The sequence below is a fragment of the Crocodylus porosus genome, unplaced genomic scaffold (genome assembly GCF_001723895.1).
Source record: "Crocodylus porosus isolate Cpor-Errol unplaced genomic scaffold, CroPor_comp1, whole genome shotgun sequence".
Taxonomy (NCBI): domain Eukaryota; kingdom Metazoa; phylum Chordata; order Crocodylia; family Crocodylidae; genus Crocodylus; species Crocodylus porosus.
The window spans coordinates 15,149,113-15,172,945 of record NW_017728947.1 but is presented as its reverse complement, the minus strand read 5'-3'; the positions used below and the strand labels follow the sequence as shown (position 1 = coordinate 15,172,945).

The 23,833-nt window shown below is 39.8% G+C and overlaps 1 protein-coding gene and 1 long non-coding RNA gene across 4 annotated transcripts in view; both read left to right on the top strand.

The window, feature by feature from the left end:
• SBF2 (SET binding factor 2) overlaps window positions 1–23,833 on the top strand; it is a 489,875-nt gene that overhangs the window by 34,741 nt on the left and 431,301 nt on the right. The window lies entirely within an intron of this gene.
• LOC109321090 lies at window positions 1,033–8,283 on the top strand. The gene is made up of 2 exons (XR_002103970.1): window positions 1,033–1,138; window positions 6,582–8,283. It is a non-coding gene; the product is annotated as an uncharacterized LOC109321090 (long non-coding RNA).

The following is a 23,833-nucleotide window of genomic DNA, read 5'->3' as shown; positions in this document are numbered from 1 at the left end:
AAAGAAAACAGAACTGAGATTCTATCTTGAATGTCTTTTGCAGTGGAGTAATGATTTGCTGCTGTCTCTTTAGTGAACACTGAAAGAGAAAATGTGTATGTATGTTGGGGTAAAATGACTTTTCTACCTAAAGTTGAAGTATACGCTAACAGGGAGAAGGTGAAAACTGAAAGATCTGGATAGGAGCTCTGCTTTTATCTTGATTATACTTAATATTAAGTAGAGACTATAAGTTGAGGAAGTTCCATGATTTGTAAGAAGATTCTGATATATCAAGGATGTAGATCTTTTCCTTTGTCAGTTTTCAGGCTTCTTTTATTTTTTCCACTCTGACAGGGAAGTGTCTGTTTTTCTTGTGCGGCTCTGTAGAAATGTTACAGAGTAACAGTGATGGGAAGATTATATATACACACTCTTTTGCCCTATCACCCCTAACTTAATTCTCTAAACTAATCCTGGACACTTAGTCAGTTAGCAGTGATTTTAATTGTGAATATTGTCCATAAGAAAAGAAGTATTAGAAATGAGAGAGCCATTTGGCTTCCGGACTGTATAGTTTCCTGCCATGCTTTTCCTTCAGTGTCACAAACGTTCTGACTTCTAGTCTATGCCAGTTTAGTGATTAGTAAATAACTGATTAGTTATTCATTCTTTTAGAGGGCACCTCTTCTGTGCAGGGCAATATTTACTTACGATTTATAGCTTGCTAGCAAAAATTAGACCTCAATTATGCAGTTTTCAGAATTGTGGTAGTTGTTCTAGTAATAATAAATCTTTTTGTCTCTGCTGTATAGTTTTGTTTGGACAATAAAGATTTCTTATTTTCCCATTTAAGTATAATCAAATGAATCCAATTATTTTCCCCTGATTTTTCTTAGTACAGTATGACCTAAATGTTGAAAGTCGAGAAGTGCCCTTCAGGAAACTAAGGACATTTGCCATATAAGACATTGTTTCCATGGCAGGTGGTTTCCAAGAACTCCCCATAAAAACAGTTAAAAACATACTGTGTTTTGCCATACTGGAACACACCAGTTCAGAGTCTGGTAGTCTGCCATGCCAGATGCTCCAGAGGAGGATGTCCAATGCTTGAAAACTCATCTGTGTTGTAAAGGCTCCCTCCCTGGGGCCCTAGGAGGTAGTGACTTTTTCCAATCTAAAGAAGAGAAGTAAGAATTTCAGGGGGTTTTCATCGCTTGGCTTGTAAAATATTTCCTTAATAAGAAAAATATTTTTATACTGCCTTTATGGGGTTGATAAGTCTGTACTGTTTTGTTTGTATTTTGGGGTGAGTGGGTAGTATTGGTGAATTGTAACTTTTATATTACATTGAGCAAAACCATGGCGTAGAGTACATTTTCAGTATATTTGTGATTTATCTATCATCTCTGAAGAAGTCTCTCTAAAAGGACAGTTTTCAGGTTGCTTACCAACAATAATATATTTTGTGACCTCCGAGTGGTAGGAATGGAATTTAGTACTTATTCAAGTTTGACAGTATACAGTTTGCATAAGGCTAGATGCAGTTTGCATCTAGACCTCTGCTGTCTTTTACACTGGTATATTGGTGTAAAACAGTTGTGGGACTGGTAAATGATCTGTGAGAGTTCTTGCATGGTGTCAACAAAGCAGCCTTATTAGGGTGGTCTGTATATTCCCATGCCTTGGTGATCCCCAGCTGTCAGAACAGTCTTTTCAGGGACCAGTGCATGAACAGCTCTTAGGTTATTGTAATTTGCATTGGGGATTGAGCCTTTTCCCAGCAGTTCCTAGGATGAGAGAAGTAGAAGGATGGCTTGAAGCCAACTCCCACTTGTCCTCTAGTCTTATGCAGCTGGACTGGGGCTTGTGGCCAAATATGCAGAATATAAAGGACAGATCAGTAGACTGGGTTACATGAGCAAGAGAATATGTAGAAAATGCAATGAAAGTTTAGCAAATAAGCATTTTTTGCAGTTAGAAAAGTGTAAACAAAGATTTGTTGTACATTTGTGTAACAGTATGTACATTCATAACTTTTTACGTTTGGTTTTGAGTAGTCCATAAAAAAAACCCAACAACCCTTTTCTGTCCGTATCTTATAATAGATTGCTAATTCATTAGGAGCAGAATATTTAAAATTTTCCCCAGACAAGAAATTAATGCCTACACTGTAGAGTCCATGGAATTTGTTACGCATTAACTTAGCACACATCAATTTAGCATGTCAACTTCACTTAGTGTCTGAGCATTAAAATTGTAAACACATGCTAAGCACATGCTAAGTGCCACTGTAGTGTATCACTTTTCTGGCAAGGAGTATCTCCAGAGCTCATTATCTAATGCATGTTGATCTAATGTTCGACTACTCCACTAAAGTAATAGGATCAGAGACTGGTGGGGCTGGGACTGACAGTCAGCTGCTTGTTGGTCAAAGCTTCTCCCATGACACTGAGTGGGTTCAAGAGTTCAGTGGAGTGGGGGCTTTGACTGACAAACAGCTGGTTGGCAGTCCCAGCCATCTTGCCATGCCAGAGGGGTTCAAGACTGATGCTGTGGAAAGGCTGGGGCTGACAGTCAGCTGTTTGCCAGTCAAAGCCCCCCACTGCAGTGTGGTGGGAGGGCTGGGACTCCACTGCTCTCTGCTTTCACGCTGGGTCCTGGGTCCCATGGTGCTCTCTGTCTCCATGCTGGCTCCTGGGATCTGATGCAGAGGCAGGGATTGCTGCAGGACCTCGGTCCTGCTGCTCCCTGCCTCTGTGCTGGGTCCTGTGTCTGGCAGTGACATGAGACCCATGAGAGGCAGGAAGCACTCTGAGACCGAGAACCCACTCCTTGTTTCCTTTGCACTGGATCTTGAGTCCTTTGGTGCTTTCTGCCTCTGCATTGCTTCAACACTCCAGTGCATACTATAATCTATATTTTAACTAGGTATAACATATGCTGCGTGTCCCATGTCACAATGCTGTAACTATAGTCACGGAACTACAGATAATAACCAATACAAGAAACAAGTCTTAAAAGATGCTAAATCTCTATTGTCCATATGAAATATTTTGAGATTCAAACAAGAAAGTTCAAAATATTTGTAGTGTGTATTTTCTTATTTTTAAATTACTTTGAGATTTAGACTTACATGGTGTGTTGTTTTTTTCAAGCACTTGCAGTTTCCTATTGATACATCTTGATTATTACTACTTTGAAATCTTTCAAAAACCCAAACAAGCCACATTATTGTATCATGACTATCACATGATGTCCTTTTGTTAGTCACAGTTTAATTTGTGATTCATTTGTAATTGTTTAAAAATGTTGTGTCAAACGCACTTCCTGCTTGGATGTAGCATACTCTCTGTGGAGCTCCCATTTTCTGTGCATTAGAACCCATAGAATAATTTTGCTTTTGAGTGACATAAAACAGTTTGATTCTAAATACCGAAGTTAATAAGACCATTCCACCTTTAGTGTATTGACCTATATTACCAACTGCTCTCCAGAACATAATATAATATGTGGAAGTTATTACTACCTATCAGGAAAAGTTGTGCACTTGGTGGCCAGAAAGAACTGAAAAGTGGCTATGGCAACATCCCCTTTTATAGCCTTAGAGCTCTGAGAGGGGATGAGTGCCCCTCAGAGACTTAAGCTTATATGCTCATGGCTGACATTTTCAAAAGAAAAAAGATGCAGGAATTGTTTCATAAAGGACTATTTTTTTTTATCAACTCAGAGCCACGGTCCAAAAACATGAATTAGAGAAGAAGAGCTTTCCTTGTCTTTACTGGCCTTTGTAGACCAACTAAGTCAGTGGTCTCCAATCTTTCTAAGTAGGAGATCACCTTTGGCATTTAAAAGCAACCCAAGATCTTTTGTGCACTGCCAACAACCCCACCTCCCCCACCCAGCAGTTAAATCGGGGGGGGGGAGGCAGATCGAGGTAGAGGGAGAAAAAATTATTTGGGGGTATGCTCTCCCCAGCAGGTAAGTCTTACCCAGCTGGGGTCTTACTTAACTTACCCCTGCTCCTGCCTCTGTGGCACTGTCCCTCACTGTGTGGGCCTTGATCTAGCCTCTGCCCCTTCCCTCCCCCATGGACTGACCTGCTGGGGTGGGGTGCGGGCATGCATACATGCAGGGACTCAGCCCCCCACCCCAGCCTCAGATAGACTCCAAGAGGCTCCGAGAGCTACCAATCCACTGGTTGGTGACCACTGAACTAAGTGGTTTCCAAAGAGCACAGAATAACTTATGCCAATGGGGGCCAGATTTTTTGGCACACATGCCACAAATTGGCCTCACACTGTCCCTGATGGTACTCCAGTCCCCTTTCTCTGCCTGATGCACTGCTCTGCATTCTGTTCCTCACTCTGTGCTCCCTGCCTTTGCTTCCTGCCCCCTTTGCTGCTGTCTTGCCTGTCCCTTCCCTGATCTGTCATATGCCACACGTGGTGGCTACAGGTGCCCTGATGTATGCATTGTTTTATTTGTGCTATTTTGAGGTTTCTTTTTAACTCATAAGTTTCATCTTCAAAGCCATAGGTTAATCCCCACATGATGCGAGCTTGTGATGGCATCAGCCTGATACATCAACTGCATACCTGGCATGTCCTATCTTGTTCTTGTACTAAAAAAATTAAATAATTTTGGCAAGAGTATGTTATTTTTGGTTATAATCTTGTGAGTTGGTCTCTTCCTATTCCAACTCTTTTTGGAACAAGACATTGCAGTGCTATAAAACAGATGTTGCAGCAGTTTAATAGTGTATCTGGTTCATGCTTTCCCTACTTTAACATTATAACTTCAAAAATAATTGTTTTGGTATTTATTGATATGGGGCCTAAACACTTAATTTCTAAGATTGTTTGTCAGATTAAGTATGCTGGGCATCGCCAAAAGTTATGTTTTTCTAAAGATTGTGCTTGCAGAAGTATTTGTATAGAAGAACATGGCACGTGCACTGAAGTGGGGTTGAGGCATTTAACTAGCTTGGGCTTTTCTTCCTTTTCTGTTTTAAGTTTGTTAGATTTTCTCCATGTTTGCAATACAGGCTGCCTGAAACCTTTTTCAATTTCAGACCTCTTGTTTTATCAAATTTTCATACAACTTTTGGCAGACTTCTGTTTTTAAGATAGAAGGCATTTTAGTTGTGAAAAAGCTCTGTAGCCGCATACACTTATTAAAATGTACTCTGTTTGTTTCTGTAGATGTACACAATTTCCAGTTGTGTATGTCCACTTAAATTCTCTAACTTTAGGTTCTCCCTGTGCCCTCCTTTTTTGGATAAAATCTTGTTGGTGGTCAAGAGACTCTAGTTTAATAATGTGATAATGTTTTTTTTATGATCAACTGAAGTTATCAACTAGCTATGTTGAAAATTTGGAACAGAGGAATATTACAAAATGTTTTTGCTTTATGCTTTTTGGTACCTCTGGAACATACATTTCTAAGGGTATAAAAGGTTTTTTAAATCTGGTCTTATTTGATGTAAAAAAATACTAATTCTGTTTATGGCCATCCCAGCGTTTTATGAATGAAGTGAAATGACTGACTTTTTGAAAGATATGCCGAGCTTTTAAGTAAGTTTGCTGCTAAACTTCTGACTGGGTTCCCTTAGGTCGTTAATTAACAGTTTTACAAGCGTGCAAGACTCTGCTGTAGTGTTGGTGAGTCAAATGACTTGCTCATTTAACCATGTGATTTGGGGTTACTTGTTCATTTTGGGAAAGGCACATTGAAATGCATCATATTGCATTTAATTCATTAGTGTTCGCAGTAATATGCACTTGTGTCTCTCATGTACTATATTGATTCTCAACATTTTCCTCCTCCTTTCCCCCAAACAGGGACAGTTTTTTTTGGTGGTTAGATGCATGTTTCATTTTTTTGTCCCCTTTGTACCTTCAAAACATTATTTTTATGGATGAGATGCTAGTCTAGTAGTAAAATACACTGGATTGGGAAGTGTCGCAATTTTGTGTTTTTTAATGGGTGTTATTATAATGGATCTAAAGTCACATTTCTTGAGACAGTTTAATCAATTTACACTTGAGCCATGTTTTTAATATTGGACACACTGTGTATTTTCTAAGTCTTAGAACAGGATCCAAGATATTCTTCTTATTTGATAGAATCTTAAGGATATAACATTCACTTCTGTTACTGTAATATGTTTTGTTTGTGATGATGGTAATGCCTAAATCTTAGCAGTACTTAGTCTATGACTTTTTTTGCTTGCAGAAGTATTGTTCTTTATGAAGAGCTCTGAGTATACAAGTTCAATTAAATGCCTCTCTAAACATACAGTCCTTATTAAGTATGTATGGAAATAGGTTAGTATCTTTGACCATTTCTAGCTGAATTTGATTCTTAGTGGACTTGACTTAAATGCTGCTGTTTAGTATTTATATTTGAAGAACTTCGGTAGATCGACTGACGTCTAGAGTCACTGCAGTTTTTTCTATTATGACTTGTAATTTTCCAGTTGGGAACTAAGGACGAGCCTTAAATAATATCAGGGACTTCTCATCTTCAGACAGCTACAGAACATTAATTTAGTTTTCACTTGCAACTATAGTAATGATTTCCATCCTCTTTCTTTCTAGACAAGAAAAGAAGAAATATGGAAAATACATATAAATACCAGAAAACTTTGGTTTAGTGTAAAATACATGAGTGAACAAAGAAGCAAAAAGGAATGCTGTTTTTTGGAGGCAACCATGAATTTAATGTGAATTTTAACCCACCTGCACAATTTGTCCTGAAAACTTATTCTGGATTCAACATCTGTGTACATACCATGGCATGATGATGGAGAAGAACAAAGCCTAATCAGCTTATATTTGCCTGCCCAGAAATAATTACTTTTGCTTTTTATTCAAGAAGAATTTTGCTAGCTTGTGTTAATGAAAATGCTAATGTTGCTAGCAAGTCTTACTCTTACAAAACCTATTAGTTTTGTACAACATTACATAAAAACAAGAAATAAAGTGAAAGTCAAAAATAAAAATATTGCAAGCTTATATTATATCTTCTATATCAGGGTTCTGTCCATTTGGCCAACATAGCAGTGTCCATTCACTTTAAGGTCATTATTTGTTTTTGTTGTTTAAACAGCATAGTAAGCTCATGGAGTGCTAAATACATAAAATAAGGTCCTGAATTTTCTCTATAATGTGTATGATGACTAGATAATGAGATTTAGAATTGTTAATAAGTAAAGTCGTTGGCATTGTTGCTGCTAGTGGTTGTCATGTGGTTAAGCAGCCTCTGCTGCCCTCTTCTGCTGCTTGTTCTGGCTTCTGTTAATGGAAAAGTAAGCGACTCTCTACAAGGGGTCAGATATTTTTCCTTTAAAAAAATCCCAAAGATTGATGACTCATAATCTATGGCACACTATTTTAAAGAGAGAGCTGTTTCCAAATATCCTTTCACATAGGTTAAAGCATAGCTGCTATTATGTACAGAATGAAGAGCAGAAAAGAACACTAGAAAATAATTATAAAAGTTTTGAGCCTTTTTATATTCAGAGTGATAGTATCTTCAAATGATTTTCTTATGATCACTGAGACTCAGCTGAAGAATTATCTTATATCTTCTGGAACTTCTAGAATCCCTCTGTTTGTTCATGACCATATACAATCAAAGCATGATCAAAACTTCACTTAGGCTTATTCATGAGCCAACAATAATAGACTTTGAGTCATAAAAAGGAATGCTTGATGATTTTACTTGGAGAAGTATGGAATACAAGTGATATTTTACTGGGTTCAAACAAAGATAAGTGGAAGATAGATATGAAGATTCTGGAAATGTTTAGGCAATGTCCAGAGGAATCTCAGTCTCCACAGGCTATCAGTATATTTGTAATTGGAAAAAATAAAATTGAAAGGCTCTTGAGGCTTCAAAATTCTTTGTAAAGATCATACAAGAAAAACTATATTAGATCTTTTTAGTACTTCATTTACATTGAAGAATAAAGGGATTAATGACCCTGCAAGTAATCTGTGAAATATGAGGGATTAGAAATGCATACCATGGAAAAGCAACCATGTGGTTTTGTGTGCATCTTTTTAAATGGTGAGCCAGTATCTTTCAAAACTGCTGTTTTGGAGACCACATAGAAAATCCAATTTAGAATAAATGTTTTACTCAGAATTTGTACAAATATGTCACAAAAACAACTAGGCATTAGATTACATTCTACAGGACACAGAGTACTTAAAACACAGAACTCAGTGGGAAAAGTAATGTTTACCCCAGCAAGTCTCATTTATCTATTTGACAAATAAAAGCTTCGTTGGCATGCATTTCTGTTATGAAAATCTGTCTGCACAAAAAAACTTGATCAGAATCTGGTTTATATAATGTGCGTAATGAAATCTTATTGAATATAATAATTAAAATGTTACAGGTTTATTCTGTAGTCATGGGACATTTGCATAGTCATCATTACTGGAAAATACATTCTACCTCTTGAGCATGTCCAGCCTTATTAACTGATCCCACAGAAGACTGCAGTACTTAAGGCAGGGCAGAATGACACGTTATAGACTAACTTGTTAAGAGGTATGAGTTTGGTAGGCTACAGCTTACTTCATCAGATGCTGTGAATAGATTTACAGAGACTAGGGTGCCACCCTGCCTTCTTCCTACCTACCTTTAGCCCGAAGGCCATTTAACGAATTTTGGTGTGTTGTCAAGGGCTGCACATGCAAAATCTTTTGACGATATCATTTTAACAATTATAGATAAAAAAAAAAAAAATCATATACTAAAAATCAAACATCTATTATAACATATTTTAATTCTTTCTTAAAAAAATCTCTCCTGACTTGTGGGTTTTTTTGAGTAGTGTATATAGAGGCAATTGCATAATAGCTCAAAAATAAAATCTTACTCGTGTATATTGTGTGTAGGGAGGGGTGAGTGTGTGCAGGGGTGTGGGGGAAATGGGTGCACTTGTCTGTGTGGGAGGCTTCCCTCATTTTAGGTCCTGGGAGCTGGTTGGGTGTTGTGGCGGGTGGGGAGGGGGCCAGGCAGGAGATGGGATACATGCAGCAGAGCTTGCCCAGGCAGTGCAGAGCAGGTGCAGGTGCAGTCCACTGCACAACGTCTAGCCCACAGCTGCCCCCACTGTGCTCCGCCTGAGGCTGAGCCCTGTCCACTTTTGCCTAGGGCAGCCCATGCTGCACTTCTGCCCACACCTGACCTGGCCTTGGCCAGTACTTACAGCTGCCTGGCAAGGCTGCTGGCACAGCTACTCAGGTATTACTTGGCCTCCCCAACCTCCAGGCTTTGCTGCGCCAGGCAGCAGGTAGTGCTTGGGAAGTCATGGGGATGCATGCTGGGCAGCAGATGCCCTCCCAGCTTGGGGAGAAGCTGCAGCCAGATACCACCTGCTTCAGCTCCCAGCCACCTTCTACCCACTCTACCTGCCTGGTGCAATGAGCAGCCATCTGTAGGCTGCCAAGTGGGTGGAAGACAGCAGTACATGGGGCTGGAGCCCCATGTACTGCTGGAACCCCATGCAGGAGCCACTCAGCTGCAGTTTTCCCCAACCTGGAAAGGCATCTGCTGTCCAGCACACATCCCACGGCCCCCGTTGCTTTCCTGTCCTACCTGTTCCCTGGAGCAGTGCAGGAGAAGGAGGAGTGCTCAAGTGGCTGCATCTGCATGGGGAGCAACCCTGCTGGGAAGCTGCACATGCTGGCTTGGGTCATCAGGGAGTGTGATGTGGACTGCCCTGGGCAGTAGCAGGTAGGGCTTGGCCCCATGTGGAGTACTGCGGGGGCAAAACCACGGGCTGGATACAGTCAATTGGTAAGCACCCACCTACAGGTTACAGAGCCCATGGACTGTATTTTGCCTGCTCCTGCTTTAGACTGACGTGGATAACTACCTCTCTCTCTTCCTTATGTATTTTTAATAGTGCCTAACTAAGGAAGTGAGAGTTAATAATGCAAGTTAAAACTAGAAGATTTATGGAGGTTAAATTCTCTGTTAGAAGCGGTGTATCCCCCCCCTCCATTTCCACCCCCTTTTACTGTGGATATTTGCTAGATTCCTTTTATAATTTTTCACTTTTCAGCATTTACAGTGAAGCATACTTAATCTTAAATAGTAATGTTTTAAAACCATCCTAAAATGATGCAAGTCTAGAAGATACATTCACACTAATGTTGCAAATATTAACTAAATGCTGAATTTTTATTTAGCTTCATGTACATTACTGGTGAGAGGTGTTTTACAGGATGTGAAAACTTCATAAATTGTAGGTAAATGGTCAATTTTACTTCAGGAAGGTGAGGTGATGTTTATGAGAGAGAGCAATTTATCACTGTTCTAGTCTTTCTTTTTTAGCAGCTGGTAAAAAATTAGCTATTTATACAAGGTGAGCATATAATAAGATTAAAGTGTATAGTAGACTTCTGATGTGAGCATATCATCATTAGGAATCTAGTTTTGGCATTAAATACTTATAGTGGCCTCATTGGTATTTGGGAAAACAATCCCTCTTCATCAGTTGACCAACATATACTGCTATTGTTTTGATTATATAACAGTTGAGAACATCATTTGAAAACTTAAATGTCACGGTTGGGGAAAGGATGTTTCTTTTGAAAGAGTAAAAGCTTTTCTAATTTTTGTGATTCCTTACAGAGATTAAATTAGTTTTTTTTTCCTCTTACGATTACAGATTTTGTTTTATTTCTGTGTTTCGTCCCATGAGCAGATAGATATGTGATTGTAGACTGGAAAATTGGATGAAATTGGGGAAAACGAGCAAGAGATGATGCTTATGTCTGAAACATAATAAAGTTCTTTTTGCTGCTTTGCAGTGTAGTTTTTGAAAACTAATGTTAATGCTGGCAACAAGTTATTTTTTATTCTAATTGTGGAAAGGAGAAAGCTGATGTTTGTAGTACTGTATTATGTATTCCATGAATTGCATATTAAATCTGTGATTTGAAAGCTTCATGTGGGACTACTTCAGCATTTTTATGGGCAACTTGCATTTGCACAGTTGCATCCGTACACATGTGCAGTCACGTAGAGATAAGATGTCTTTGCTCTGAGTCAGCATGAATCGGGAGCATTGTGCATGTGAAGAGTCACGTGCATATTGCTTGGATGTTAAAAGGTGAACCTTTTATGACTTTGTTGCCAAAAAGAATGACCAGTGGGAGAAAAATTGTGTAAAACTCTTTCTGTGAACTGGATTATAAAATACATTGTCTGTTACTTATGAGTTTATAAAGAGAAGTGTTGTTTCCTCTTCCAGCTTTTCCCAGGGGACTGACTGGTGGTTTATTTGTTTTGGTAAAAGATTGCCTAACTTTAAAGTGTGGTGTTTCTTTACATGTTTAAACAGAAAGCCCTCGCTCTGTACGTTTTGTCATGTTTTTGCTGCTTGACTTAAATCCTCTAAGATTGGTTTACTGGAAACATTTTTTTGGCTTTGTATAGTAGATTAGCTCATTAAGAAGAAAACTGTAAGGCTTTAAAGAAAGGTGTAAATGCAGTGCTTCAGGTTCTCGGAGACTCCATATGAATAAATAAAAAAAGGAATTTTCATATGCATTTTTCCCAAATGTCATGTCCCTTCCTCTAACAACCAGTGACATGAGAGCATTTTGGAGAATGAACCCAGAGTGGCTATTTGTATTTATCTTCTGTGATTGCCAGTTGCTACTGTTTACCAGTAAGAACAGCGACTTATTTTTTGTTTGATTCAACTTTCACGAGAGATTGAGTAGGATTTATGGAAGCACTTCAGTGATTTAGAACTAAAAACTCCATAAGCAGTTATGGCTTAGGTTAGAGCCTTGGATTTATACATAGATACTTGAATAAGATGAGCATCTGGCAACTCTCACTGAAGTAAATGTGAGCTGCTGGGGACTTGGCACTGTCTGACAATTGAGTGGCTTAGTTAAGTGCCTAGTATTAGATTGTGTCTTGAAAATCTTGACTTGTAGATTTAAGTTCCCATAAAAATAAAATGCAAAATACTGTACAATTTTTAAATTTTGGAAAATAAATCCTTTTGAAAACAAAGGACAGTTAAAATACTAGCACTTTAGGGGCTTAGTTATTTTCTGTAGTGATGTATGTTATTGGAGACCATCATTGTAAGCAGTGAGATTAGTACATTCCAATTACTGTTGAAATACAGTCTAAGAGAAGACATTTAGATCATTCAGTTGCAGTGTAGCACTTGGAACTATATATATTAACATCTTGAGAAAATGCAAAAGTATGAAAACAATTGAGCTCTTTTGCTGCTGTAAATAGCACAGTTTCACAGAAACACTGAAGGCTTTATTTTTTTGTATTATAGTCTGCCTTTCCAAACTTCTTGTAACTGTTCTGAAATGTACACCCTAATCACTAAATAAATACTATGCTTACTTTCCCCCAAAAATTAGCCTCCCCAAATTGGGGTGTGTCTTAAATGGGAAAGATGATTTTTTCTGCCCAGAATAGAACCATAGAAACACTGCAAGATGGCTGCTGTTTCTTTTTTTTCCCCTTCCTTCCAGCAGCTGCATAGAGGGGGAGGGTCTGAGTCCAGCAGGAGAAGATCCAGGCGTGAAGTAGAGTGGTATGGTTGTACCCATTTTGATTCCTGCCCCATTCAGATTTCAAAAGCAGCTGCCCAGCAGCAGCAGTAGTGGCATTTCTAGTCAGGCAGCATTGACGGGGTCAATTGATTTCATAGCTCATTATAATTGTTATAGGCTAACTAAATCACAGATGTGTAGCGTAAGTTTTTGTAAGCAGAGGACTTTATTTATCAGATGCTTATATTATACATCTCTGATTTAGTTAGTCTGCAAAGGTGCAGATCTGCCCTGCCTTCTGCTTGACTCCAGACTAACATGACTAATTATTATGACTGCCATCATAATCCATCCAGTTATAATAACTGTCATTATAATCCTTCCAATTCCTGCTGTTTGCTTATCAGTCCTCAGGTGTTAATGCTCCTCTCTTTTTAATGGTCTTGATAGTCAAGCTATATTTTCTTTGGCAGTTTTGTTTTTTATTACCTACCAATGCTTGGTCTTTTCTTCTTCTATTGCAGAGCCCTGCAGACTGTTTATAGCTCTTTTTAACATCCTAGATTCACCTTTGGAGGCCAGTCTTCAGCAGCAGACAGTTCAGCTGTGAAAGTGTTCAAGCTGTAGGTTTTGCTTGGGGAAAAGGGGCAGTGAGCAAGCTGAAGATTAGTCTCTTTTTCTGCTCTATGTGACCTAAACTGGTGGGCAGGGGGAATCTCCTCCATTCTCCGCCCCTGTCCCCCAAGGTGCATATCTTATTTGGTGGCATGTCATAAGTGAAAAAAATATGGTACTTGAGTTTCTTTTGTACTCGATAATTGTAATATATTATTTGTTTAATTTTCTGTTTGTTTTTTGCCTAAGCAAGCTAAGATCATGAAATATGGTAGAAAAGAGGATCCTCACCCAAAGAATTAACATTCTTTATGTCCATGTGATATTTCATTTCCTAAAGCATTTCAGAATCTTCAAGGTTGGAATTCTTTACCTGGATTTCCTTTTGTACTCTAGCTCTGTATATTCTGAGATGCGCAGTTCTGACCCAGTGTCTTCTGGGAGTTAGGAGTGGAGTTTTGGCTTAGTTTTCTTTCTTAAACTGTTTATTAAAAGGCTTTTAAGTGTTTTGCCTGACTGGGTACAGTATGTAACTTGTAAATAGTCTTTTTGACTGAAATACTTCTGTCATTTGCATTTAGGTATACAAACTTTACACATCTCAGAACTAGATCTGTCAGAATAAGTGAGGCAAATACTTCTCTCATTTCTATTTCTGATGCATGCAAACTGCTAAGATTCTTGGAGAGACTCAGATTAAGAATGTGATCATTCAGGCAAAGGTGGTTAATGCTAGCAGAATGCAGAAAAGGTATTCTACAGAGCAAAAGACAGGGTATAAAAATAGGTATGAGAATCCTTCTGAGATCTTTTAAGAAAATGTATATTGAAACTTCAGTACTGAGCAGTTTTATCAGGTGCGTATGAGGAACTCCAATATGAAGAGAAGCTCCCTGTAGAAGCTGTAAATATGCCTTTCCACATTTTTGTAAAAAATGTTTGAATATTGTGCTCTGTTTCTTTATGCCACTTTTGATTTAAGCTACTGCAAAGTTTTATCTTTTTAAATATAATAATAGAAAATCCTGTGTTTATCCTTCTTTTATTGTTATAGGTGGAATATCTGTATAATACAATATTGCAGTCCTAGACAGATTTGCTCATCTTCCTTTCCAGTTATTGAGTTGCAGGACATTAGAACACGTGGTGGATCATCTCGTTTAGGTCCTGGTAGACTTAACAAGTGCAAATAGCTTATTTTTGGCCCTGCAGTAGCTTTTTCCACCAAAGATACTGTATAGCTTCAAATTATTCTAGAAAAAAAATCATTTTTTGTCATTTTCTATGCTGTTACTTTTCTGCATATGAATTTGCTAAGAATGCCCAGAAGAAAAAAAACCTGCTTTTTGTGAAGTAGAAAGGAGCATCTTCTCTGTATCAGCCTGGAAGCATGACATATGCTAAAAACTCATTTTATAAGAGGATATTTGATCAGTAATAAAACAGACACATACAATGGTTTGCCTACAGAGGAGCACTCAGTAAGCCTAACTAGCAACAGGTGTGAAGCTAAAGCAGTTTAAGTCCCTGGCTAGATGCTGTCTGAAAAGTGAAGTGGTATTAGGATTAAAGTTCCTGAGGATCTCTGTATACCAGTCTTTAATCCTCAATCTTGAGCTGCCCATTAGAATAGAAGAAGTCCTTGAAAATAGAATTCATGTCTTTTAGGAAGAACTTTTATAAACAAAAAGCAGAAAAGCTTGTTAATTTTTAACCATATCTGTAATAAGTAACTCCGGTTGAAGCAGTTTTAAAGTTGTTCTGCCACATTGATTGTGGTATACGGGACTGACATTTCTTTTGCAGTGCATTGGACATTATGGCAAACTTAATTTAAGCAAAAAGTGGCATGCAAAGCAGACTTTGCTGGTTTACTTTTTACGTCTGTTCCCTTCCTTCAGTAGAAGTAATTCATTTAGAGGAGTTCATAAAACAAGAATCCTCTGGCATTTAGTAGTAAAAGAATAATTTTGGTGAAAGAGATTTTGGAATAGCCAGCAGTAGTAACCTGTTTTTTTTCTGTGAAATCTGAAGTCTAAAGTTTCAAAGATAAGATATGGTCAAAATTTTTATACCTAATATTAAGCATCCATAGAAACAAGTTATTTTGGTAAAAGTGTTTTATCACTACAAAAAAAAGTTTGTTTAGGGCCAGATAAATTAAGATGTTTGTAATTTCTCAGTCTTCTCACAGTCAAATTTTCAGGCATATCAGAATTTTCTGAAGAGATTTATATACAGAACTTTGGTTGGAAGAGGTGGAAAGTATCTATATGTAAAAAGTCAGATTGCTAACAGAGATACATCTTACTAAACACTCAAAACTGTGTACTTAGTTGAAAATACAAGCTTGGCATAGATGGCCTTTGTTGTATTTCCTCTTGTTGTTGAAATGGTAAGCTTATGCAGCTCTTTACTATATTTAGTGCAAAAATGTACTTTTGTTCACTTATCATTTGTCTGTTTGCTCATGATCTGAACTCTGGAAATGTTTTTGCTTACTCTTATGCAACACTGCATTCCCTACTAATTAGATGCATCCGACTGACTGGTGCCTTTGAAACCCATCAAAGCTTGAGAAAACGCATTTGGTCTTAAAGCTTAAAGTTTTTCACCAGCAACTGAATTATCAGGTGATAACTGGAATATCTGTAGAGTGCCTCTTCTGAGGGCAGGTTTAAGGTGCTTTGATTCCCCATTTATGTTGCATGTTGTAAATGCTGGATATCCAACAATAGATTTTTCAACCATATTTGTAGTTCTTCAGCATACTGCATAGAAATGTTTACTATTATTCACAAAAGGACGATTCATAGATTGTAAGGCTGGAAGGGACCTTGGAAGATCATCCGGTCCGGTCCAGTCCCCCCTGCACCAAACAGGAAAGATAACTGGGAGTCAGGTGACCTCAGCAAGTTGACGGTCTAGTCTTCTTTTGAAGATTTCCAGGGTAAGTGATTGTACCACCACTGGAGGGAGCTTATTCCACAATCTGGACACCCTGGCTGTGAAGAAGTTTTTCCTAATGTTGAGCCTGAAACAGTCTTCCAGGAGTTTGTGACCATTGCTCCTGATTTTCCTTGAAGGTGCCCTGGTGAACAGTTGTTCACTGAGCTCTGATCTAGTGGCAAGCTGCTACCAAGTCCCCTCTCAGCCTTCTCTTCAGGCTCAGGAGTCCCAGGTCCCTCAGCCTTACCTTGTATGGCTTGCCATGGAAGTCTCTGATCATACGGGTGGCTCTTCTCTGGACTCTCTCAAGCTTTTCAATGTCCATGTTGAAGTTCGGTGCCCAGAACTGGATGCAGTACTCCACCTTCAGTCTCACCAGTGCTGATTAGACCAGAAGAATCACTTCCTTGGTTTTGCTGGAGATGCATTCATTGATGCATGCAAGAGTATTATTTGCCGTGCTGGCTACAGCATCACACTGCTAGCTCATGTTCATATTGTGGTTATTACCATGAGGTCTCTTTTATTCGTAGCGGTGGTCAGATTGACGTTTGCCAAGCCTGTAGGTATGCAGGGGATTGCTCGTCCGCAGGTGGAACGCTTTACAATTCTTGATGTTAAACCTCGTCTGATTCTGATCTGGCCAACTTGCCAGCCTGTCTAGGTCCTCCTGTATCTGCAACTTATCTTCAAGCGTGATCACGCTTCCCCATAACTTGGTGTCATCTGCGACCTTGGCCAGCGAGCTCTTCACTCCTATATCCAAATCATTAATGAAGATGTTTAAAAGCACTAGACCAAGCACCGACCCCTGAGGGACACCACTGGCCACTTCTTGCCAAGACGACACCGATCCATTTAGTAAAACTCTCTGGATCCTATCCCGTAGCCAGCTTGCTACCCACCTAACTTTCTCACATTTAAGCCCACAATCTTCCAATTTTCTCATGAGAACATGGGATACCAGATCAAAAGCTTTTTGGAAGTCAGAATATACAATGCCAACCTTTTCTCTCTTATCCAGGTGTGGCGAGTTACCTGATCATAAAAGGAGATGAGGTTGGTGAGACAAGACTTGCCCATGATGAAGCAATGCTGGCTGTCATTCAGAATCCTACCTTCTGCCAGCCTATCACATGTAGACCCCTTGATGAATTTTTCCAGCATTTTCCCTGGGATAGAAGTTAGGCTAATTGGCCTATAATTACCTGAGCTCTCCCTCCTCCCCTTCTTGAAGACGGGCACAACATTGACCCTCTTCCAGTCCTCAGGGACATCTCTGGCGCTTTGCCAGGGGTTCTGCTATGACTTCAGCCATCTCCTTCAGCACCCTCAGATGAAGTTCATCTGGGCCTGCTGATTTATATAAGCCTATTTTTTTTAATTTGTCACACCAGTTCTACAGCAATAGTAGGAAGGCAGTTTACAATATTGTATTATCTTAATGGTACCATATTGTATCAGATATATTACACACTGTGTAATATTGTGTCTGAATTTTTATCATAAACAGGTTAGTTATTTCTAAAGATTTGGATACATTCATTAAGTTTCTCAGGAATTTTACAGAAGAAAAAAATACTGAGAAGTTATTTTTGTCTTTATTTCATGGTCAGCTGTGCTGTTAGCCTTATTAATGGTTCGCTTATTTGCAGTTCATTTGTTACCTATAATAGTACTTTTTTTTTTTAAACTCATATCTGGCTTTGTTTTTTGAATGGATTGTCTTGTTACTGCTTCATAAGTTACAATATGAACTAAAGACTTTAGAAGTTAGAAATTGTATCAGTAGTAAATGATGATAATGTAGCAAAGATCACCTGAACCGTCTATTTTTAGTTTAATAAGATAGAAAACCCATTTTGAGTACCAGAGCTCTGTGTGTGATATCGATTCCCACCCCCTTGTGGATTATGTGCTTTACAGATGATTGGACACTGATGCGAGCATGAAGGAACAACTTTCAGAATTTGGATGGAGGGTCATCCTTTTCTTATTGAATGCAGAGCTGTCCACTTCTCAATGGCTGGGGGCCACATGCTTTGCTAGCTGCATGAGTGTGGGGTCCACACTGTGGCGGTGGGGAGGGGGAGGAACAGGGTCCCTAGTCTGCAAGCCATGCATGTGCGCAAATGAACAGACATTCTCCTACCCTGCTGAGCAAGTGTGTGCTCCCCTGCCTATTGCTGACTCGCACTCCTGCAGTTGCCTGCAGGCTCTCCTGTAGCACCACGCTGCGTGAGCGCTCTGGACTGCCAGTTCATCTGGCAGACCTAACAGACTGTGCTGCAGTGCCCTTCCCCCCCTAGTGTAGCCAGAGCATGAGGCAGCAGCAGCCAGGTGGGAGTCTTTCAAAGATGATGGTGGTACAGGGTCTGCAGCTCAGAAATGTCTGCCTCTTCCATTTTCGGACTGCAGGCATTTACACAGAACTTCAGTGTATGCTGTCATATAGTCTACTAGCTTTATTCAAATGTTAAGTTTAAGATTTTATTGCTGTTTTCTAATAGACCTATTGCAGTACAGTCAGCAGGTTGTCGAGCAGTAACATTAGTTAGGACTCCTGTGAGGGTAAGTGTAAGAGAAAATTTGTGCCTTGACTCTGGCATTAGAGATGTTTAGAGGTGCCTTCCTGTTTGGGGGAGAGAGAACCCCTTATGCCATAAACTGTGAATCAGTAGGTTCCTGCTTGGAGGACACAGAAGAAAGACAGATTCTGGTGATTGAGGAACCTTCTAGAATTCCCACTTTGTCACAACACCATGTCTCCATTCCTTGCTGTCTAAGGTTTTCAGTGAGGCTTTAGAAAATTCTTCAAAATAAACAAAATCGCGCTGAATTTTATATGCCTAGCACAGCTCCAGTGTGTAGTCCTAGAAATTTTCAAGTCATCTCAGTTTGTTGGGTGCTATGCTAGGTCCATTGTATTGTGATACCCTCAACGCTGAAAGACTGGCTGTCTCCAGGGTCTAAAGTGCAATACAGAAATCTCTCTCTAGTAAAGATGAGTACTTCCTATAGAAGAGAAAGCATGGTCACTTTAAAGTACTCGTCCATAACAAAAGCAGAACGTGGATGCTATGATTGCAGAACATGAACTCTTGGGTTTTATAGTAACTTTTCAGATTTACTTCATAATCCAGTCTCTCTTTGTAATACATAATTAGTTTTGTTTCATTTATTTGCTGTACTACAAGCATTTCTTGAATTAGGTCTGTTTTCTTTCTGTTCTCATTCTATACCTTGTTCTAGCCTTGGGTTCAAATGTTGTTGCAGCTTTCATTTTTTTAATTGAACTGAGTTTTCCCCCATTTCCCTACATGTGTTCATCACCTGCTGATGAGATTAGAATCAAATTAAAAAAAAATTAAACTATATCTGTAAAGTTTAAAATACATACATATGAAATATTGAATTGTTCCATGAAACTGATGTTTGGGCTAATATAGTTTTTTTGCTTTCAGTACAACGGAAGTAATATAACTAAGTCTTATTCAGTTACAGTGTGAACTGGGATCAATATAATTAATTTTCATGGTATTGCATCTACTACTGCCAGGCTTGAATTTTATTCTAGGTCGTATTCTGTCTGGTAGCATTAGCCAAGGATTAACTTCTAGATTACCCTTTCTTTGTTGAGCCAAGTATGAGGTAAGTACTTCCAAAAGTATTTAAAAGAGACTTCTGCAAATGGGAACATGGCATATACACTGTAAAGAAAAATAAACCAGAACATCTTCTCCCAATCAATTGCTTCTTCAGTCCCCAGAACAGAGAGAGCTTCAAAGCATTGCTCTGCTTTTATAGACTTTCAGAATCTTATGTGAATGTTCGTTTTAAAAACTGCAAGTTTTATGGTGAAACTAAAAAAAAAGTTTGTAATTATTTAGGGGAAAAAATCCCTGTGATTATTCAGAAACAAAATATGCCTCCACAATGCATTCTTATATAGGGGGTTATTGTGGAAACATGAACTTTCCTTTAAGTGGAGTACTCCTAAAACAATTTTTAGACAAACTGCTTTCAAATGAAATGAACAGACTTCTTTCTCTTTATCTCTAAATGTAGAAAGGCTTTTGTAAATTATTTCCTGCACTCATTTTCAAAGTATGAATAGCTTTACTTACTTCATGCTTTGCAAAATGAGCTAAGTTAATTAAAGCTGCTTACTGGACTCTAAAGAGCTGAATAGTTACTGTGACCTCACAAAGTACGTTTGGTTTAGAAAAGATAGTTACAGGCTTATATTTATGGAACAATATACTTTATTGCAGTTTTCCTGGACTTATCCATGCTGTAAATGCAGATAAATATGAAATAATTTATTTCAAAATAAAAAAGTGTAAGATAAACTTGCAATTCCATATCTTTTGTCAAAGAGAATTTGTAAACGGTTTTGAATTTATTATTACAATGAACAGTTAGAATGTCTACCTCTCTTTAAAGTTTAGTTTCATCCTGATAAGGAAAGAGGGGCGAAATCATTTGTCAAAAACTGAGGGCGCTTACACAAGTTACATTTTTCATATAACCAGGCCCCTGAAAGAGCTCTACAGCCATGACTTAACACAGATACATCTGCAGAATGCTTTTTAAATGGCCAGTTGTGCGAAAAATTAACACAGTCAAATGAGGTATTAGATTAAGGTACTCTAAAACAGAGCACCTTGGGGAATTTGTTCCCTTGAGTGCTGTTTTTTCTTGCTTTGTGGGGTGTCAGTGGGGGGAGGGAGAGGAAGGTAGAGGGAGCAGCCAGCACAGAGTTGCCAACTGCTTTAAATGGCCGGAGCTGGGGGGGGAGGTGGCAGGGTGGAACTGAGCCCCCTCACCTTTGGGCCCTCCTAGCTACCCTGGCTGGGGTCTTGGGGTTGCTGGGCCAGGCCTGCTCATGAGCCAAGGGGGCTTCATTCCACCTTGCCTCCCCTGCCCAGCTCTGGCCATTCAAAGCAGCTGGCAGCTCAATGCTGCTGCTGTCAAGAGGCCTGGGTGGGGGAAGAGAATCTTCCTTGCCTTGCAGCTCCTCTCCCCCCCAGCTACCCTGGCTAGGGTATTGGGAGGAGCTGGGCTGGGCCTGCAAGGCAAGAGGGGGGGCTCCCACCCTTCCCTACCCCACCCTACCCCAGACCTCTTGACAGTGGTCGTATGGTGCCCCTGGGGCCTTCGAATGGCTGGGGGTTTGGAATGGAGCTCCATCATCTCACAGGCCCAGCCCGATTCCTATCAGTACCCACAGCCAGGGTACCTGGGTGGGTAGCTGTAAGGCAAGGAGGCTCCATTTCACCCTTCCCCCTCCCAATCTCTGGTCATTCAAAGACTCTGGCATCTCTGCTGCTGCTCCCGCCCTCACTGACAGGTCCAGAGCTGTCAGTGGAATAAGGGGCTAGGGAGTTGGGGAGAATGGAGATAGGGAGAAGAAGGGTTGTTGGGGTACCCCAACCTGCTGGCCAGGGTCAGTGCAAGCAGACTCCAGGCCCTCCTTGTTCCAACATGTCTGTTGGGTTGGGGGGGTGGTTTAGTGGCCATAACTTATGGCACTTTATCTGTAGGCACCCTGAACGTCTGTTTTGTAAGGTGCCAGTCATCTTTTGTAAAACAAAGGTATGCCCACATCTGTTTTTTAAAAGTAGGGGAGCTATCCTAGATCAAGACTTTTGAAAAATATAAAATCATAGGAATCATAGAAAAATAGCACTGGAAGGGACCTCACAAAGTAATCTAGTTTAGCCCCCTGCTCAAGGCAGGATCACCCTGACTAAACCATCCTGCTTTTAAAAGAATCCAAAGATAGAGATTCCACAACTTCTCTAGGTATCCTCTTCCATTGCTTGATCACTCTCACAGTCAGAAAGTTCCTCCTTATCTCCAACCTAAATTTTCCCTGATGCAGCTTGAGGTCATTGCTCTTAGTCCTGTCCCTTATGGCCACAAAGAAAAGCCCATCTCCATTCTCTCTATTATTACTCTTTGGATATCTGAAGACAGTTACCAAATCTCTCCTCCATCTTCTTTTCTCTAAGTTAAATAGTCGTAGTTTTTCAGCTTGTCTTCATAAGTCTAGTCTCCCAGGCCCCTGATCATTTTTGTTGCCCTGTGCCTCTTTTCAAACTGTCTGCATCCTTCTTGAAGTGTGGTGCCCAAGACAAAGCCTCACTAGTGCTGAATACAGCTGAAGAATCACTTCCCTTGATCGGCAAGTGACATGCCTGTTAATACAACCTAGGATGCTGTTGGCCTTTTTTGCAATGAGAACAGAGTGTTGGCTCATATTCAGCTTATGGTCAACTGTAACCCCCAGATCCTTCTCTGCAGTACTGCACTCTAGCCAGCCATTCCCCAGTGTGTATTTGTGCATGCAGTTATTCCATCTCAAGTGCAGGACTTTGTGCTTGTCCTTATTGAATCTCATCTGATTCATTGATTGTTGACCATTTTTCAGTCTATCCAGGTCATTTGGGATCCTAGTCCTACCTTCTGGAGTGTCCACAACTCCATCCAGTTACAAATTTGTTGAGTATGCACTTGATCCCATCATCCAAAGTATGACTGAAGATATTAAACAATACCAGATCCAGTATTGTATGGTACCCCACTTAATACCTTCTCTCAACTAGGTGTAGAGCCTTTGAGGACTACTTGATCAGTACGATGACCCAGCCAGGTATGTATCCCCCTTATAGTATTCTTGTCTAGTCTGTATTTCCTTGGCTTATTAATGGGAATGTTGAGGGAGACTGTGCCAAAAGTCTTGCTGTAAGGTCCCTTCCAGCCCCTAACAACTATGAAAATATACCATGTCCACTGCTCTCCCTTTATCCACTGAGTCTGTTGCCTTATCATAGAAGGAAATAAGGTTGGTCAGGTATGACTTGCTCTCGGTAAATCTGTGCTGGCTCTTCCTGATCACCTTGTTATCTTCTGGGTTCCTTGAGAACCTGTTCCATGATTTCCCCAGGTATAGCGGTCATACTGACCAGTCTATAGTTTCCCCAGATCCTTTTTCTTCCCCTTAAACATGGGTAATATATTTTCCCTTTTCCAGTCATCTGGGACCTCACCTGACCTCTGTGAGTTCTCAAAAAAGTTAGACAATGGCTCCAAAATTACCTCAGCCAGTGCATTCAGTACCCTAGGGTACATCCTTTCTGGTCCTGCCAACTTGAAAAGATCTAGATTCTATAAGTAATGCCTAACCTGTTTGGTCATTATTCTAGGCTGTTTGTCTCCTTTCCTGTTTTTGCTGCTGACTGCATTTGTCATCTGTTAGCTGCCCCTATTTGTGGAAACTGAAGTAAAAAAGGCATTTAATACTTCAGCATTCTCTGCAGAATCTGTAACTAGATTGTCTTCTACATTCTCAAAGGGACTCATGGATCTACTTTTGACATACCTGTAGAATATATTTTTATTGCCTTTTATGTCCCTTGCCAACTGCATCTCAAATTGTGCCTTGACCTTCCTAATTTTTTCCCTGCATGTTCATGCAATACTCTTATTCTCTTCTCTATTACTATGACCAGGTTTCCATTCTTATAGAATCACAGAATCAATGAGTCATAAGGGACCTAGACAGATCATCTAGTCTGACCCCCTGCCATGGGCAGGGAGGAGCACTGGGGGTGGCAGGAGTCATAAGACCCCAGCCAAGTGCCTATCCAGTCTCCTCTTGAAGATCTCCAGGGAAGGTGAGAGCACCACCTCTCTGGGAAGCCTATTCCAGGCTCTGGCCA